The sequence below is a fragment of the Pleurodeles waltl genome, chromosome 10 (genome assembly GCF_031143425.1).
Source record: "Pleurodeles waltl isolate 20211129_DDA chromosome 10, aPleWal1.hap1.20221129, whole genome shotgun sequence".
Classification (NCBI taxonomy): Eukaryota; Metazoa; Chordata; class Amphibia; order Caudata; family Salamandridae; genus Pleurodeles; species Pleurodeles waltl.
In genome coordinates this window covers 991,285,355-991,302,717 of record NC_090449.1, presented here as the reverse complement: position 1 = coordinate 991,302,717, position 17,363 = coordinate 991,285,355, and positions in this window count along the sequence as shown.

The window sequence follows — 17,363 nt, the reverse complement described above, 5'->3', positions numbered from 1 at the left end:
GGGGTGAGGGTGGGGTTCGAGGATGGGGGTGAGGGTTGGGGTATGATTTGGCATGCAGGTGGGGGGGAAGCAGTAGTGAAGCTTCAACTTACCAGTGTCCATTCCTCCGCCGACTCCTGCGAGGCCGTCAGGATGCAGGATGTTCAAGACTTCCTCCTCCCATGTTGTAAATTGTGGGGGTTGAGGTGGGGGTCCTCCGCCAGTCTTCTGCACGGCGATGTTGTGCCTGGATACCATGGAACGCACCTTCCCCCGTAGGTCGTTCCATCGCTTCCTGATGTCTTCCCGATTTCTGGGGTGCTGTCCCACAGCGTTGACCCTGTCGACAATCCTCTGCCATAGCTCCGTCCTCCGGGCAATGCTGGTGTATTGGACCTGTGTGCCGAAGAGCTGGGGCTCTACCCGAACGATTTCCTCCACCATGACCCTGAGTTCTTCGTCTGAGAAGCGGGGCTGTCTTTGGGGTGCCATGGAGTGGTGTGTATGATGTGTGGGGTGGAGTATGTGTAGTTAAGTGTGTTGAGTGTGGTGGTGTGTGTTGTTTTGTGTGTGGATATTGTGAGGGTGATGTTGTAGTGTGCCTCTGTGTGATGGTATTCTGTGATCGCTGATGTGTCTCTCAGTGCTTCTTTCTGAATTTTTTGTCGTAGGGGTTTGTGGGTGATGTGGGTGTGTGTTTTATATTGTATTGTGTGTGTGGGAGTGGTGTGTGTATGTGTATCAGGTGTGTGGAATTCAAATCGGCCAATGTGGCTGAGTTTTGTTCGTTTGTGTGTATTCTGACCGCGGCGGTGTGTACCGCCAATGGAAAACCGCGTTTGAATGACCGCCGCGTGGATTCGTGGGTCGTAATGGCATGGGCGTATTTCTGTTGGCGTGACGGTGGAGGTTTGGTCACCTCCACTTTTCCGCCGACCGCTGGTCTGGCGGTCTGTTGTGGCTGTCGGATTTTCGGAGGTTTGGCTGCTGCGGGTCAGAATGACCGTGGCGGGTTACCGCGACCGCGGCGGAATTATGGAGGATTTCTGACCGGCGGTAGGCGCCTTTTACCGCCGAGGTCAGAATGACCACCATAATGTCAGTTTGCCTTATGATAGGGCGCAAAGGTTAATGTCAAAGTTTTTTACTCTTACCAGTTTTTAGCGCCATCACACATCTTAGTATAAATATGATGCCTGAGTATTGCTAAAAAATGGTGCAGGCCAGCGCTAAACTTTTTGATGCAAAACTGCGTTTGTGCAGTTTTGCTTCAAAAAGTATAAACATACCCCATAGTTTTGCAACATTTTTCTTGGAGGGTAATATTTGGATACGCTGTCATGCTTCATGGACACTTTTCTTATGTTGTCGTTAATTGTCTGATAACTAATAGTCTGTACTTGTGCTAGAGTGGCAGGCTTTGCTGTGATAGCAGGTCTGCAGGAATGGAGCTCAATGTACATTGTGCAAACTGTACTAGTCTCCTGTATAAGGTGACTGTATAGTTTAGCACTCTGAACACCTCAGCTTGTGTTAAGCAGTCAAGGTCCCTAGCAGACATTTCTATTTCTGTGTGTGAATGGCAACTACCCAGTAAGCCAATTCCGGTGTTAAGGTGAGTTCAAGGAATTTCCAGATCTTGGTATGCCATATAAAGAGCTTGTGAGTCTGCCGCTGTACAGGCATGAAACTGCAATGAGGCAGCAGCAATGGGCTTGACCTCCACCCATGAGTGAAACGTCTCAAAGGCGTACACTAGAAGTGCAGCTATTAAAAAATGTAACTGCCTCTCAGTCAATTGAGCTAATAAATATCTCCTCATTATTTTCAAGGTGCCACATTAATTGTTCACCTGTATGTACTGTATTTCTTTTTACTATATTTATTTCTAGAAACCTCTTTTTTATCATATGTCAATATCAGGGCAGTGCGTGCTCTACGGAAAACTAGAATGCAAGAACCCAGCACTCGCAAGAGAACGTTATTTATGCATTGTGCTGATATGCTGTTGTTTAACCTTTTGCACTGCAGAGTTTAATCCTGAAGACTTATGTTCAAGGTGCATATAAATACTGTTAATTTGCAATGTACAGCTGCAGGCTTTCAGAGTGTGTCAGGGTGTGGTCCCTTTCCAGGGCCTTCTAGAAGCTTTCCCTGCAGCGTGCCTGGGTGTGATTTGTGGGCTGGGCCAAGACTCTATATAAGGGAGCCAGCCCAGCTCCACGTGCTCACTATTCAGTGGTCCTGGTGCAGAGCAGCAGCAACTTTCTGAGCTCCTGTCCCGGAGGCGTACTTTGATCTTCCAGGCCTTGCCCTTTAATTTTGTCAGTGATTCTTGATTAGGGCGGTAAGATGGGGGTCGGGCTGGGCCCCCGATCCTGTTCTCGAAGGCTTTCGAGTTCTTGGGCCTAATTTGAATGATTAAGCAATTTTGCTCTTATGTGTGTGAATGTGCGCTTGAGGTTTTATGGCATTTACTAGGTAGCATTCGAATCGGCAAGACGTGCGATTCATTTCCTGTGCTTAAGTCATGATATTCATTGTGCGCTACCATTTTATGGCATTTACTAGGTAGCATTCGAATCAGCAAGACGCGCAATTCATTTCCTGTGCATAATTCATGTTATTCATTGTATGCTACCAATGGTGGTATTCGAATCGGCAAAATGGGCGATTCCTTTCTTGTGCTTAGTTCATGATATTCAGTGTGCGCTACCAGTCCTTAGTTTTCACTTGGTGGCCTTCGAATCAGCAAGACGCGCAATTCATTTCTTGTGTCTAATTCATGATATTCATTGTGTGTTACCATTTCATGGTATTTACGTGGTGACATTCGAATCGGCAGGGCGCGCAATTCATTTCTTGTGTTGAACTCTTGCTACTCATCGTACGCTACCATTTAATGGCATTCACTTGGTGGTACTCAGCAATATGAAAGATTAATTTCTTGTGTTTAAATCACAATATTTATTGTGCGCTACCACTTCATGGCATTTACTTGGTGGCCTTCGAATCGGCAAGACACGCGATTCATTTCTCGAGTCTAACTCATGTTATTCATTGTGCACAATCATTTCATGCCATTTATAAACCTTTGTGAAAATCTGCAATGTGCGCAATGCGTGTTCCTGCATTTTAAGAAAACTAAAGTGTTAGAATTCTAGATGTTATATTGTATGTGCATAATAATTCCCTCAAGTACAATTTATATGGTGTTATAGAAATCATTCAGATCATTTCCTCATCCTCATGCACAAGACTATACTTGAATTTGAAAGCGTAATTCTAGAATGTTCTGATGTTTCTAATTCATGTGTAATATTTCATTGAGTGGTTCATTGGGAAAGTTGTTTTAATCTTTCATGATTCCCTCACAGGTATCCAGTCATCTTGAGGCCTAGTTATTTAAGTCCATGCTTAAGTTATCCATGTTTCCCATATGACAATGCTTAGAGTCATAGCCTAGTAATGATTAATATGATAATCTTGATATTGTGGGTTTTAACCTTTTTCTTCCTACAGGTCTCCTTCCCAGCTGTTCCCTACCTAATCCCATTTTCCCCACTTGGACTCTCTTAGACTCTGTGACATCCTAATCATAGTATTGGAGCTGTCTTGTGGTGGACGTGTTGGGAACATGCACAGACCCTGAGGATCTGGTGACTCTGACAGAATAGTGAGCCCACAAATTTTTAATCCTCCTGGTTTGTGTATGTTCTCAGCATGGCCACACTGGATGAGCTAGTCAAGGCTATCATGCAGCTCCAAGCAGAAGTGGTGTCATCAAAAGATTTGGCACATAGCCTAGCTGAGAGAGTGAGTCACTTACAGGATAAGGTAGAGAAAAAGAAACAAAATCCCACAGGTGTGTCTTGGCCAGGTCCTTCCTCTCAGACTTCTGGAGTTAATCCTACAAACATTTCCCTCAATGTTCCTTCAGCCATTCCTTTAGCTCCTCCAGAACGTTTCTCAGGTGATCCCTTGAAGGCACAATCTTTTCTGGTTCAAGTGGAATTACTCTTCACCTGCTGACCACATACTTTCCCTGATGCCCAGTCTAAAGTAGCTTTCTTGTTATCATATCTGACTGGAGATGCAGCTACTTGGGCTATTCCTCTTGTGCGTAAAGACAGTCCCCTGCTTTACAACTGGAGAAATGTTGTTTGTGAGTTTGAACGAGTAATTATCGTAGAACTATAACATTGTCAGCAGATCGTGAATTATTAGACTTACAGCAAGGTAATCAGGATTTAGTGTCATATTTAGCCAACTTTAACCGGCTGGTATCCGAGACATCCTGGCCTGAAGAAAAGCAAGCAGACTTGTTCTACAAGGGACTCAAAGAGGAGCTAAAATATATTCTAGCTTAAATAGACCCACAGCCTACAGACTGTCAAGACCTGATAAACCTTGTTTTGTGACTGGATCATCGTTTAGCAGAACGAAGGGGAACACACAAAAAGACTGAAAAATATTCCTGGTGTGTTCACGATAATAGAGACTCAAGAACTCAGAAAGAAAGGATGCCAGAACCTATGGAAATTGGAACAATCAGGAGACCTCTGACCCAAGGCGAAAAAGACCTACGTAAAAAGAATGGACAATGTCTTTCTTCCGGGCACAAAGGTCATTTTGCCAAAGAATGTCCAATCAAAACAAAGAGCAAACAAGGTCCTGTCAAGAAACTTGCAGCCAATGCATAAGTCAAGCTGGAAAACTCTAATCACCCAAGATGTAAAGAAGGGTTGCTCTTGGGTGTCACAGTGGACCCTTCACAATCTAGACATCTCAAGCTGGGCATGAAAGTTAAAGTAAAGGAAAAGACCGATTTCAAGAAGGCCCCAGTAGATTCTGGGGCTACAAGGAACTTTGTTGACGCCCAATTGGTTTGTGCATGGGGAATCCCATGTAATGAGAAGAAGACTCCGGAAATCATACAGGCAGTAGATGGAAAACTCTTGACTGGAGGTCCGGTAACTCTTCAGACTGTCCCCTTGTCGGTAATCTGTGAGGGTAGAACCAAAGAAATAAACATAAAGAGAAACTCATCCTTGACGTGATCCATGCTCCCAGTATGGAATTACCCTTGGCTTACCCTGGTTAACTTATCACAATCCTGATATTAATTGGGCAGAACGAAAGGTTGTGTTCTCATCAGCGCTATGTAAAGAACAATTCCTCCAAAAGTCTCAAGTACCAAAAGTTTGCAACTCTTATATAGTCACTGCCACGGAGAAAGAAGTTACATTGCCCAAACAGTATTCATCCTATAAAGATGTATTGGATGAAAAAGAAGCAGAAAACTTGCCTCCTCATAGACCTTATGATTGTCAAATTGATCTAGTCCCAGGTGCGATACTCCCCAACTGTTGTGTATATGCCCTGTCAGAACATGAAAATCAACATTTACAAAAGTATCTGGATCCGTTCTTGGAGAATGGTTTCATCCGCCCTTCTAAGTCTCCTGCAGCTTCTCCTTTGTTTTTTGTTCTGAAGGCGAATGGAGATCTTCAAGCTGGTATCAACTACAGGGGTTTGAACAAATTCACCATCAGGAATAAATATCCCTTGGTTGCCCCTGATGCCGGTCTTGCTAGAACAAGTAAAGAAAGCTAAAATCTACACTAAGCTCGATCTACGAGGTGCTTATCATTTGGTCAGAATGAGAGAGGGCGACGAATGGAAAACAGCATTCAAGACAAGATATGGCCTCTTTGAATACACCGTCATGCCTTTTGGTCTTGAATGACGTTCTTAGAGAATATGTCAACATATTTGCCATAGTCTACATCAATGACATTTTGATCTACTCAGAGAATAAAAATGAACATGTACAACATGTCAATAAAATTCTTGCAGCCCTTCGAAAGTACCGTTTATATTGCAAACTAACCAAGTGTGAGTTTCATGTTATCACAGTTGAGTTTTTAGGGGTTATCCTTACCCCTCAGGGTATAATGATGGTAGAAAAGAAAGTAAAAGCTGTATCTGATTGGCCCACCCCAAAGACTGTTCGTGGTGTACAATGTTTCCTGGGGTTTGCAAATTTTTACCGGAGGTTCCTAAATGATATCTCCCAGACAGTGGCTCCAATCACTAAGCTATTAAGAAAGAAAGAAAAATGTGCATGGTCCCCAGAAGCTGACCAAGCCTTTTCAACTTTGAAGAAGCTTTTTCCACTGCTGCAGTCTTGACTCACCCTGATGCAGACCGTCCCTTCATAGTGGAAGCTGATGCTTCAGATGTAGCAATAGGTGCAGTCTTGTCACAACAAAACAAAGACACTGGCCAACTTCATTCCGTAGGTTGCATGTCTCGGAAACTGAACAAAGCCGAACATAACTATGTAATTCCTGAAAAAGAGCTTCTGGTGATTCGTGACACCTTTAAAGAATGGAAACATCATTTGCTGGGTGCCAAATACACTGTCACAGTATATATTGATCATCGCAATCTCCAGTTCATGAGTTCCGCCAGACTTTTGACTGCTCGGCAATTACGTTGGATGCTGTTTTTTGCCGAATTTGATTTTGTGGTAACTTTCCGTCCTGGTAAAGACAATCACAAAGCTGATGCCTTGTCCCGCCAAGAGTCTACCACATTGCCTACAGTTCAAACCTCCAGAGCTATCATTGCTCCAGACAAAGTCCTATGCATCATAAAAACTGAAGATTTCTTTGAAGACATCCGTAATTCTTTCACCATTGAGAAATGGCAGACGTGGGCCCAAGCAGATCCCAAAAGGTCAATCAAGCAAGGATTACCTTTCCATGACGCTCGTTTGTTCGTGCCCACTACCAAGCTTCGCAAGATAGTATTTCATTGGTTGCATGTTATACCTACAGCAGGTCATCCAGGAACTCCTAAAACTCTTGAATTAATTCAGCGCTACTTTTGGTGGCCCACTCTGATGAAAGATGTGAAAGCAATGGTAAACAACTGCGAAGTCTGTGCTCACATTGAAACAAGTCATTAAAAACCGAAAGGGTTGTTGCATCCACTCCCAACTCCAATTCGTCCTTGGGAGCACAATTCTTTAGACTTTATTATAGGTCTACCAGTAGTTCAACAACATTCAGTAATCCTGGTGGTGGTAGATAGTTAACGAAATATGGACATTTCATTGCCTGTAAGAAATTGCCCACTTCCAGTGAACTGGCATCTATTTTACTGAATAGAGTGGTTCGTTATCATGGACTGCTGAAAACTATCCTCTCCGATCGAGGGTCGCAATTTGCCTCCAATTTCTGGAGGACATGGTGCAAAACACTTCAAGTGACATCCACACTATCTACTAGCCATCCTCCTCAAACAGATGGTCAAACTGAGAGACTTATTCAGACTTTGAAGCACTACCTGTGTGCTTATGCTGAAAAAGCACTTCATTCTTGGACATCAATGCTCTGGTTAGCTGAGTTAGCCTACAATAACTCATTCCACACTTCCACTGGCGTTACACCCTTTTTTGGCTTGTTTGGGTATCATCCTGACACCTTGCCCATCACGATCCCTCAAGAAAGTTCTCTTACACCAGCTGTGTCAGAAACCATTCAACATCTTCATCAAACCCAGAAATTGATTCAACAGCATTTAAAGAAGGCCAAACAAAAATACAAAAAGCATTATGACAAGAAACATTGTGAGGGACTGCAGTATCAACCAGGTGATAAAGTGTGGCTTTCTACAAAACATATAGACTTCAAGAAGAAGCACATGTTCAACCCTAAATTCATAGGTCCTTACACTGTCCTTCAGCAAATCAATCCTGTGACCTATAAACTGCAATTGCCAAGATCATTACGGATTCATCCAGTGTTCCACACTTCCCTCTTGAAAAAGGCAGCCCAGAAGGTCCAACTTCATCCAGCTCCAGTTCTAGTACAGGGGTAAGTAGAGAGCGAAGTCAAGAAGGTGTTGGATTCCAAACTGAGAGGGCGTAATCTATGGTACTTAATCTCATGGAAAGGTTATGGCCCTGAAAGTAACTCATGGGTTTCTGCATCTGATATTCATGCTCCAGTACTTGTGAGGCATTTTCATCGTCTCAATCCAGACAAATCAGGCCCTAGAGCGCGTCTGGGAGAGGGGAGTACTGTCAACATCAGGGCAGTGCGCGCTTTATGGGCGACTAGTGTGCAAAAACCCTGCACTCGCAAGATAACGTAATTTATGCATTGTGCTGATATGCCGTTGTTTAACCTTTTGCATTGCAGTGTTTAATCCTGAAGACTTATGTTCAAGGTGCAGATAAATACTGTTCATTTGCAATGTACTGCTGCAGGCTTTCAGAGTGTGTCAGGGTGTGATCCCTTTCCTGGGCCTTCTAGAAGCTTTCCCTGCAGGATGCCTGGATGTGATTTGTGGGGGGCCAAGACTCTATATAAGGGAGCTAGCCCAGCTCCACGTGCTCACTATTCAGTGGTCCCGGTGCAGAGCAGCAGCAACTTCTTGAGCTCCTGTTCCGGAGGCGTACTTTGATCTTCCAGGCCTTGCCCTTTAGTTTTGTCGGTGATTCTTGATCAGGGCGGTAAGACGGAGGTCGGGCTGGGCCCCCGATTCCGTTCTCAAAGGCTTTTGAGTTCTTGTGCCTAATTTGCATGATTAAGCAATTTTGCTCTCATGTGTGTGAATGTGCGCTCAAAGTTTTATGGCATTTACTAGGTAGCATTAGAATCAGCAAGACGTGCAATTCATTTCCTGTGCTTAAGTCATGTTATTAATTGAGCGCTACCATTTTATGGCATTTACTAGGTAGCATTCGAATCAGCAAGACGTGTGATTCATTTCCAGTGCTTAATTCATGTTATTCATTGTATGCTACCATTTCTTGACATTCATATGGTGGTATTCGAATCGGCAAAATGGGCGATTCCTTTCTTGTGCTTAGTTCATGATATTCAGTGTGCGCTACCAGTTCTTGGCATTCACATAGTGGCCTTCGAATCAGCAAGACGCACTGTTCATTTCTTGTGTCTAATTCATGATATTCATTGTGTGTTACCATTTCATGGCATCTACGTGGTGACATTCGAATCGGCAGGGCGCGCAATTCATTTCTTGTGTTGAACTCATGCTACTCATCGTACGCTACCATTTCATGGCATTCACTTGGTAGTACTCGAATCAGCAATACGCAAGATTAATTTCTTGTGTTTAAATCACGATATTCATTGTGCGCTACCACTTAATGGCATTTACTTGGTGGCCTTCGAATCAGCAAGACGCGCGATTCATTTCTCGAGTCTAACTCATGTTATTCATTGTGCACAATCATTTTATGCCATTTATAAACCTTTGTGAAAATCTGAAATGTGCGCAATTCGTGTTCCTGCATTTTAAGAGAACTAAAGTGTTAGAATTCTAGATGTTATATTTTATGTGAATAATAATTCCCTCAAGTACAATTTATATGGTGTTATAGAAATCATTCAGATAATTTTCTGATCCTCATGCAAAAGACCATACTTGAATTTGAAAGCGTAATTCCAGAATGTTCTGATGTTTGTAATTCATGTGTAATATTTCATTGAGTGGTTCATTGGGAAAGTTGTATTAATCTTTCTTGATTCCCTCACAGGTATCCAGTCATCTTGAGGCCTAGTTATTTAAGTCCATGCTTAAGTTATCCATGTTTCCAGTATGACAATGCTTAGAGTCATAGCCTAGTAATGATTAATATGATATAATCTTGATATTGTGGGTTTTAACCTTTTTCTTCCTACAGGTCTCCTTCCCAGCTGTTCCCTACCTAATCCCATTTTCCCCACTTGGACTCTCTTAGACTCTGTGACATTCTAATCATAGTATTGGAGCTGTCTTGTGGTGGACGTGTTGGGAACGTGCACAGAACCCGAGGATTTGGTGACTCTGACAGAATAGTGAGCGCACAAGTTTATAATCCTCCTGGTTTGTGTATGTTCTCAGCATGGCCACACTGAACGAGCTAGTCAAGGCTATCATGCAGCTCCAAGCAGAAGTGGTGTCATTAAAAGATTTGGCACATAGCCTAGCTGAGAGAGTGAGTCACTTACAGGATAAGGTAGAGAAGAAGGAACAAAATCCCACAGGTGTGTCTTGGCCAGGTCCTTTCTCTCAGACTTCTGGAGTTAATACTACAAACATTTCCCTCAATGTTCCTTCAGCCATTCCTTTAGCTCTTCCAGAACGTTTCTCAGGTGATCCCTTGAAGGCACAATCTTTTCTAGTTAAAGTGGAATTACTCTTCACCTGCTGACCACATACTTTCCCTGATGCCCAGTCCAAAGTAGCTTTCTTGTTATCATATCTGACTGGAGATGCAGCTACTTGGGCTATTCCTCTTGTGTGTAAAGACAGTTCCCTGCTTTACAACTAGAGAAATTTAGTTTGTGAGTTTGAATGAGTATTTATCGTAGAACTGTAACATTGTCGGCAGATCGTGAATTATTAGACATACGACAAGGTAATCAGGATATAGGGGGTCATTACGCCCGCCAAGATCTGACCGCCATGTGGCCGCCAATGCGGCTGCTTCCCTGCCGTGGCCATTTGGAGATCCCCGCTGGGCCGGCGGGCGGAGACCTGGTTTCCGCCCGCTGGCCCATCGGGGATCACGGCCGCAACATAGGAGCCGGCTCCAAATGGAGCCGGCAGTGTTGTGGCCGTGCGACGGGTGCAGTTGCACCCGTTGCACTTTTCACAGTCTGCACAGCAGACAGTGAAAAGCCGCATGGGGCCCCCAGGGGCCCCACGACTCCCCGTACATCCAGCCTTTTCCTGGTGGTTTAGACGGCCAGAAAAAGGCTGGCGGTCGGGGACTCGTAATCCCCTGGGCAGCGCTGCAAGCAGCGCTGCCCTGGCGGATTACATCCGCCGGGGCCATTGTGGCGGTAAACCGCCGGCCCCGGCGGTGCAACCACGGCGCTACCGCCACAGTCAAAATATGCCGGGAGGCACCGCCAGCCTGTTGGCGGTGCTCCCGTCGTTTTGGCCCTGCGGTTATAATACCGCCAGGGTCATAATGACCACCTTAGTGTCATATTTAGCCAACTTTAACCGGCTGGTAGCCGAGACATCCTGGCCTGAAGAAAAGCAAGCGGACTTGTTCTACAAGGGACTCAAAGAGGAGCTAAAAGATATTCTAGCTCAAATAGACCCGCAGCCTACAGACTGTCAAGACCTGATAATCCTTGTTTTGAGACTGGATCATCGTTTATCAGAACTAAGGGGAACACGCAAAAAGACTGAAAAATATTCCTGGCGTATTCACGATAATAGAGACTCAAGAACTCAGAAAGAAAGGACGCTAGAACCTATGGAAATTGGAACAATCAGGAGACCTCTGACCCAAGATGAAAAAGACCTACGTAAAAAGAATGGACAATGTCTTTATTGCGGGCACAAAGGTCATTTTGCCAAAGAATGTCCAATCAAAACAAAGAGCAAACGAGGTCCTGTCAAGAAACTTGCAGCCAAAACACAAGTCAAGCTGGAAAACTCAAATCACCCAAGATGTAAAGAAGGGTTGCTCTTGGGTCTCACCGTGGACCCTTCACAATCTAGACATCTCAAGCTGGGCATAAAAGTTAAAGTAAAGAAAAAGACCTATTTCAAGAAGGCCCTAGTAGATTATGGGGCTACCGGGAACTTTGTTGACGCCCAATTGGTTTGTGCATGGGGGATCCCATGTAATGAGAAGAAGACTCCGGAAATCATACAGGCAGTAGATGGAAAACTCTTGACTGGAGGTCCGGTAACTCTTCAGACTGTCCCCTTGTTGGTAATCTGTGAGGGTAAGAACCAAAGAAATAAACATAAAGAGAAACTCATCCTTGACTTGATCCATGCTCCCAGTATGGAATTATCCTTGGCTTTCTCTGGTTAACTTATCACAATCCTGAGATTAATTGGGCAGAACGAAAGGTTGTGTTCTCATCAGCGCTATGTAAAGAACAATGCCTCCAAAAGTCTCAAGTAGCAAAAGTTTGCAACTCTTATATAGCCACTGCAGCGGAGAAAGAAGTTACTTTGCCCAAACAGTATTCATCCTATGAAGATGTATTCGATGAAAAAGAAGCAGAAAACTTGCCTCCTCATAGACCTTATGATTGTCAAATTGATCTACTCCCAGGTGCGATACTCCCCAACTGTCGTGTACATGCCCTGTCAGAACATGAAAATCAACATTTACGAAAGTATCTGGATCAGTTCTTGGAGAATGGTTTCATCCGCCCTTCTAGGTCTCCTGCAGCTTCTCCTTTGTTTTTTGTTCTGAAGGCGTATGGAGATCTTCGAGCTTGTATCAAGTATAGGGGTTTGAACAAAGTCACCATCAGGAATAAATATCCGTTGCCCCTGATTCCGGTCTTGCTAGAACAAGTAAAGAAAGCTAAAATCTACACTAAGCTCAATCTATGAGGTGCTTATCATTTGGTCAGAATGAGAGAGGGCGACGAATGGAAAACAGCGTTCAAGACAAGATATGGCCTCTTTGAATACACCGTCATGCCTTTTGGTCTTGAATGACGTTCTTAGAGAATATCTCAACATATTTGCCATAGTCTACATCAATGACATTTTGATCTACTCAGAGAATGAAAATGAACATGTACAACATGTCAATAAAATTTTTACAGCCCTTCGAAAGTACCATTTATATTGCAAACTAACCAAGTGTGAGTTTCATGTTACCACAGTTGAGTTTTTAGGGGTTATCCTTACCCCTCAAGGTATGGTGATGGCAGAAAAGAAAGTAAAAGCCGTATCTGATTGGCCCACCCCAAAAACTGTTCGTGATGTACAATGTTTCCTGGGGTTTGCAAACTTTTACCGGAGGTTCATAAATCATTTCTCCCAGACAGTGGCTCCAATCACTAAGCTATTAAGAAAGAAAGAAAAATGTGCATGGTCCCCAGAAGCTGACCAAGCCTTTTCAACTTTGAAGGAAGCTTTTTCCACTGCCGCAGTCTTGACTCACCCTGATGCAGACCGTCCCTTCATAGTGGAAGCTGATGCTTCAGATGTAGCAATAGGTGCAGTCTTGTCACAATGAAACAAAGACACTGGCCAACTTCATCCTGTAGCTTATATGTCTCGGAAACTGAACAAAGCCGAACATAACTATGTCATTGCTGAAAAAGAGCTTCTGGCGATTCATGACGCCTTTAAAGAATGGAGACATCATTTGCTGGGTGCCAAATACACTGTCACAGTATATACTGATCATCGCAAGCTCCAGTTCATGAGTTCCGCCAGACTTTTGACTCCTCGGCAATTACGTTGGATGCTGTTTTTTGCCGAATTTGATTTTGTGGTAACATTCCGTCCTGGTAAAGACAATCGCAAAGCTGACGCCTTGTCCCGCCAAGAGTCTACCACGTTGCCTACAGTTCAAACCTCCAGAGCTATCATTTCTCCAGACAAAGTCCCATGCATCATAAAAACTGAAGATTTCTTTGAAGACATCCGTAATTCTTTCACCATTGAGAAATGGCAGACGTGAGCTCAAGCAGATCCCTAAAGGTCAATCAAGCAAGGATTACCTTTCCATGACGCTCGTTCGTTCGTGCCCACTACCAAGCTTCGCATTATAGTATTTCATTGGTTGCATGTTATACCTACAGCAGGTCATCCCGGAACTCCTAAAACTCTTGAATTAATTCAACACTACTTTTGGTGGCCCACTCTGATGAAAGATGTAAAAGCAATGGTAAACAACTGCGAAGTCTGTGCTCGCATTAAAACAAGTCATTCAAAACCGAAAGGGTTGTTGCATCCACTCCCAACTCCAAGTCGTCCTTGGGAGCACATTTCTTTAGACTTTATTACAGGTCTACCAGTGGTTCAACAACATTCAGTAATCCTGGTGGTGGTAGGTAGTTTCACGAAATATGGACATTTCATTGCCTGTAAGAAATTGCCCACTTCCAGTGAACTGGCAACTATTTTACTGAATAGAGTGGTTCGTTATCATGGACTGCTGAAAACTATCCTCTCCGATCGAGGGTCGCAATTTGCCTCCAATTTCTGGAAGACATGGTGCAAAACACTTCAAGTGACATCCACACTATCTACTTGTCATCCTCCTCAAACAGATGGTCAAACTGAGAGACTAAATCAGACTGTGAAGCAATACCTGTGTGCTTATGCTGAAAAAGCACTTCATTGTTGGACATCAATGCTCTTGTTAGCTGAGTTAGCCTACAATAACTTATTCCACACTTCCACTGGCGTTACACCCTTTTTTGGCTTATATGGCTATCATCCTGACACCTTGCCCATCACGATCCCCCAAGAAAGTTCTCTTACACCAGCTGTGTCAGAAACCATTCAACATCTTCATCAAACTCAGAAATTGATTCAACAGCATTTAGAGAAGGCCAAACAAAAATACAAAAAGCATTATGACAAGAAACATTGTGAGGGACTGCAGTATCAACCAGGTGATAAAGTGTGGCTTTCTACAAAACATATAGACTTCAAGAAGAAGCACATGTTCAACCCTAAATTCATAGGTCCTTACACTGTCCTTCAGCAAATCAATCCTGTGACCTATAAACTGCAATTGCCAAGATCATTACGGATTCATCCAGTGTTCCACACTTCCCTCTTGAAAAAGGCAGTCCAGAAGGTCCGACCTCATCCAGATCCAGTTCTAGTACAGGGGTAAGTAGAGTACGAAGTCAGGAAGGTGTTGGATTCCAAACTGAGAGGGCGTAATCTATGGTACTTAATTTCATGGAAAGGTTATGGCCCTGAAAGTAACTCATGGGTTTCCGCATCTGATATTCATGCTCCAGTACTTGTGAGGGGTTTTCATTGTCTCAATCCAGACAAACAGGGCCCTAGAGCGCACCTGGGAGAGGGGAGTACTGTCAACATCAGGGCAGTGCGCGCTTTACGGGCGACTAGAGTGCAAAAACCCAGCACTCGCAAGATAATGTAATTTATGCATTGTGCTGATATGCTGTTGTTTAACCTTTTTCATTGCAGAGTTTAATCCTGAAGACTTATGTTCAAGGTGCATATAAATACTGTTCATTTGCAATGTACTGCTGCAGGCGTTCAGAGTGTTTCAGGGTGTGGTCCCTTTCCAGGGCCTTCTAGAAGCTTTCCCTTCAGCATGCCTGGGTGTGCTTTGTGGGCTGGGCCACTACTCTATATAAGGGAGCCAGCCCAGCTCCACGTGCTCACTATTCAGAGGTCCCGGTACAGAGCAGCAGCAACTTCCTGAGCTCCTGTTCCAGAGGCGTACTTTGATCTTCCAGGACTTGCCCTTTCATCTGTCAGTGAATTCTTGATCAGGGCGGTAAGACAGAGGTCGGGCTCGGCCCCCGATCCCATTCTCGAAGGCTTTTGAGTTCTTGGGCCTAATTTGCATGATTAAGCAATTTTGCTCCTATGTGTGTGAATGTGCGTTCAAAGTTTTATGGCATTTACTAGGTAGCATTCGAATCAACAAGATGCGCAATTCATTTCCTGTGCTAAATTCATGTTATTCATTGTGCACTACCATTTTATGGCATTTACTAGGAAGCATTCAAATCGGCAAGATGCGCGATTCATTTCCTGTGCTTAATTCATGTTATTCATTGTACGCTACCATTTCTTGACATTCATATGGTGGTATTCGAATCGGCAAAATGCCGATTCATTTCCTGTGCTTCATTCATGTTATTCATTGTACGCTACCATTTTTTGGTATTCATATGATAGCCTTCGAATCGGCAATACGCGCAATTCCTTTCTTGTGCTTAGTTCAATATATTCAGTGTGCGCTACCATTCCTTGGCATTCACATGGTGGCCTTTGAATCGGCAAGACGCTCGATTAATTTATTTTGTCTAATTCATGATATTCATTGGGTGTTACCATTTCATGGCATTTACATGGTGACATTCGAATCAGCAGAGCGCGTCATTCATTTCTTGTGTTGAATTCATTATACTTATCGTGAGCTACCATTTCATGGCATTCACTTGGTGGTACTCGAATCGCCAATACGCACGATTCATTTCTTGTGTTTAAATCTCAATGTTCATTGTGGACTACCACTTCATGACATTTACTTGGTGGCCTTTGAATCGGCAAGACGCGCGATTCATTTCTCAAGTCTAACTCATGTTATTCATTGTGCACAATCATTTCATTTCATTTACAAAACTTTGTGAAAATCTGCAATGTGCGCAATTCATGTTCCTGCTTTTTAAGAAAACTAAAGTGTTAGAATTGTAAATGTTATATTGTATGTGCATAATAATTCCCTCAAGTACAATTCATATGGTGTTATAGAAATCAATCAGATTATTTCCTGATCCTCATGCAAAAGACGATACTTGAATTTGAAAGCGTAATTCTAGAATGTTCTGATGTTTCTAATTCATGTGTAATATTTCATTGAGTGGTTCATTGGAAAGTTGTATTAAACTTTCTTGATTCCCTCACAGGTATGCAATCAACTTAAGTCCATGCTTAAGTTATCCATGTTTCCAGTATGACAATGCTTAGTGTCATAGCCTAGTAATGATTAATATGATATAATCTTGATATTGTGTGTTTTAACCTTTTTCTTCCTACAGGTCTCCTTCCAACTGTTTCCTACCCAATCCCCTTTTCCCCACTTGGACTCTCTTAGACTCTGTGACATTCTAATCAGAGTATTGGAGCTGTCTTGTGGTGGATGTGTTGGGAACGTGCACAGACCCCAAGGATCTGGTGAATCTGACATCCTACAATTATCTATTTCCCCAATATTCATGTACGACTCAATATATACTTCTCATTTCTCGTCACTTGTTCAATACCACCACATCACATAACACAACAAAATAACACAATAATATCCCATTGTTAAAAAGGTAACAAAGGAAAATGCTTCCCATTTGTTTCAAATGAGCTGTTATATGTAGCTTTTCACAAAGCAGCCATCTCCTTTGAGTTAGTAAATACAAATGTCCAGCACCATTGGCAATTATGCCATTCTGACTTACTTCTACGGACTCATCTTTTCATCTGTCCAATTCACAAATTTTAATTTCTCCCCAAGGATCTTGATCTTGTCGACGTGTTTCGGCTTTAATTTTTTTCAAGCCTCTTCAGGACATAGGACAACATAGATACCTAAACATAAAATCACACTTATATATATATTTGTCAACATTCATATATATTTTTTTAATTCTAAAAGTGACAAAACCACCTAATTGGGGACACCTCTAGCTTTCAGATACTGAGTGAGTGCTTCCCTGTACTTGTCCCCCATTGCAGTAGGTGCTGCCATAATGAACGGATTCAATTGGAAATTAGAATCAAAGAATTAGAAAACCCACAGAAGGGGGAATGAGGAATAACCTTTTATGAGTCATGTTTGCCAAACCTACAGCAATAGGTGCTCCCTTGTCCTCAGT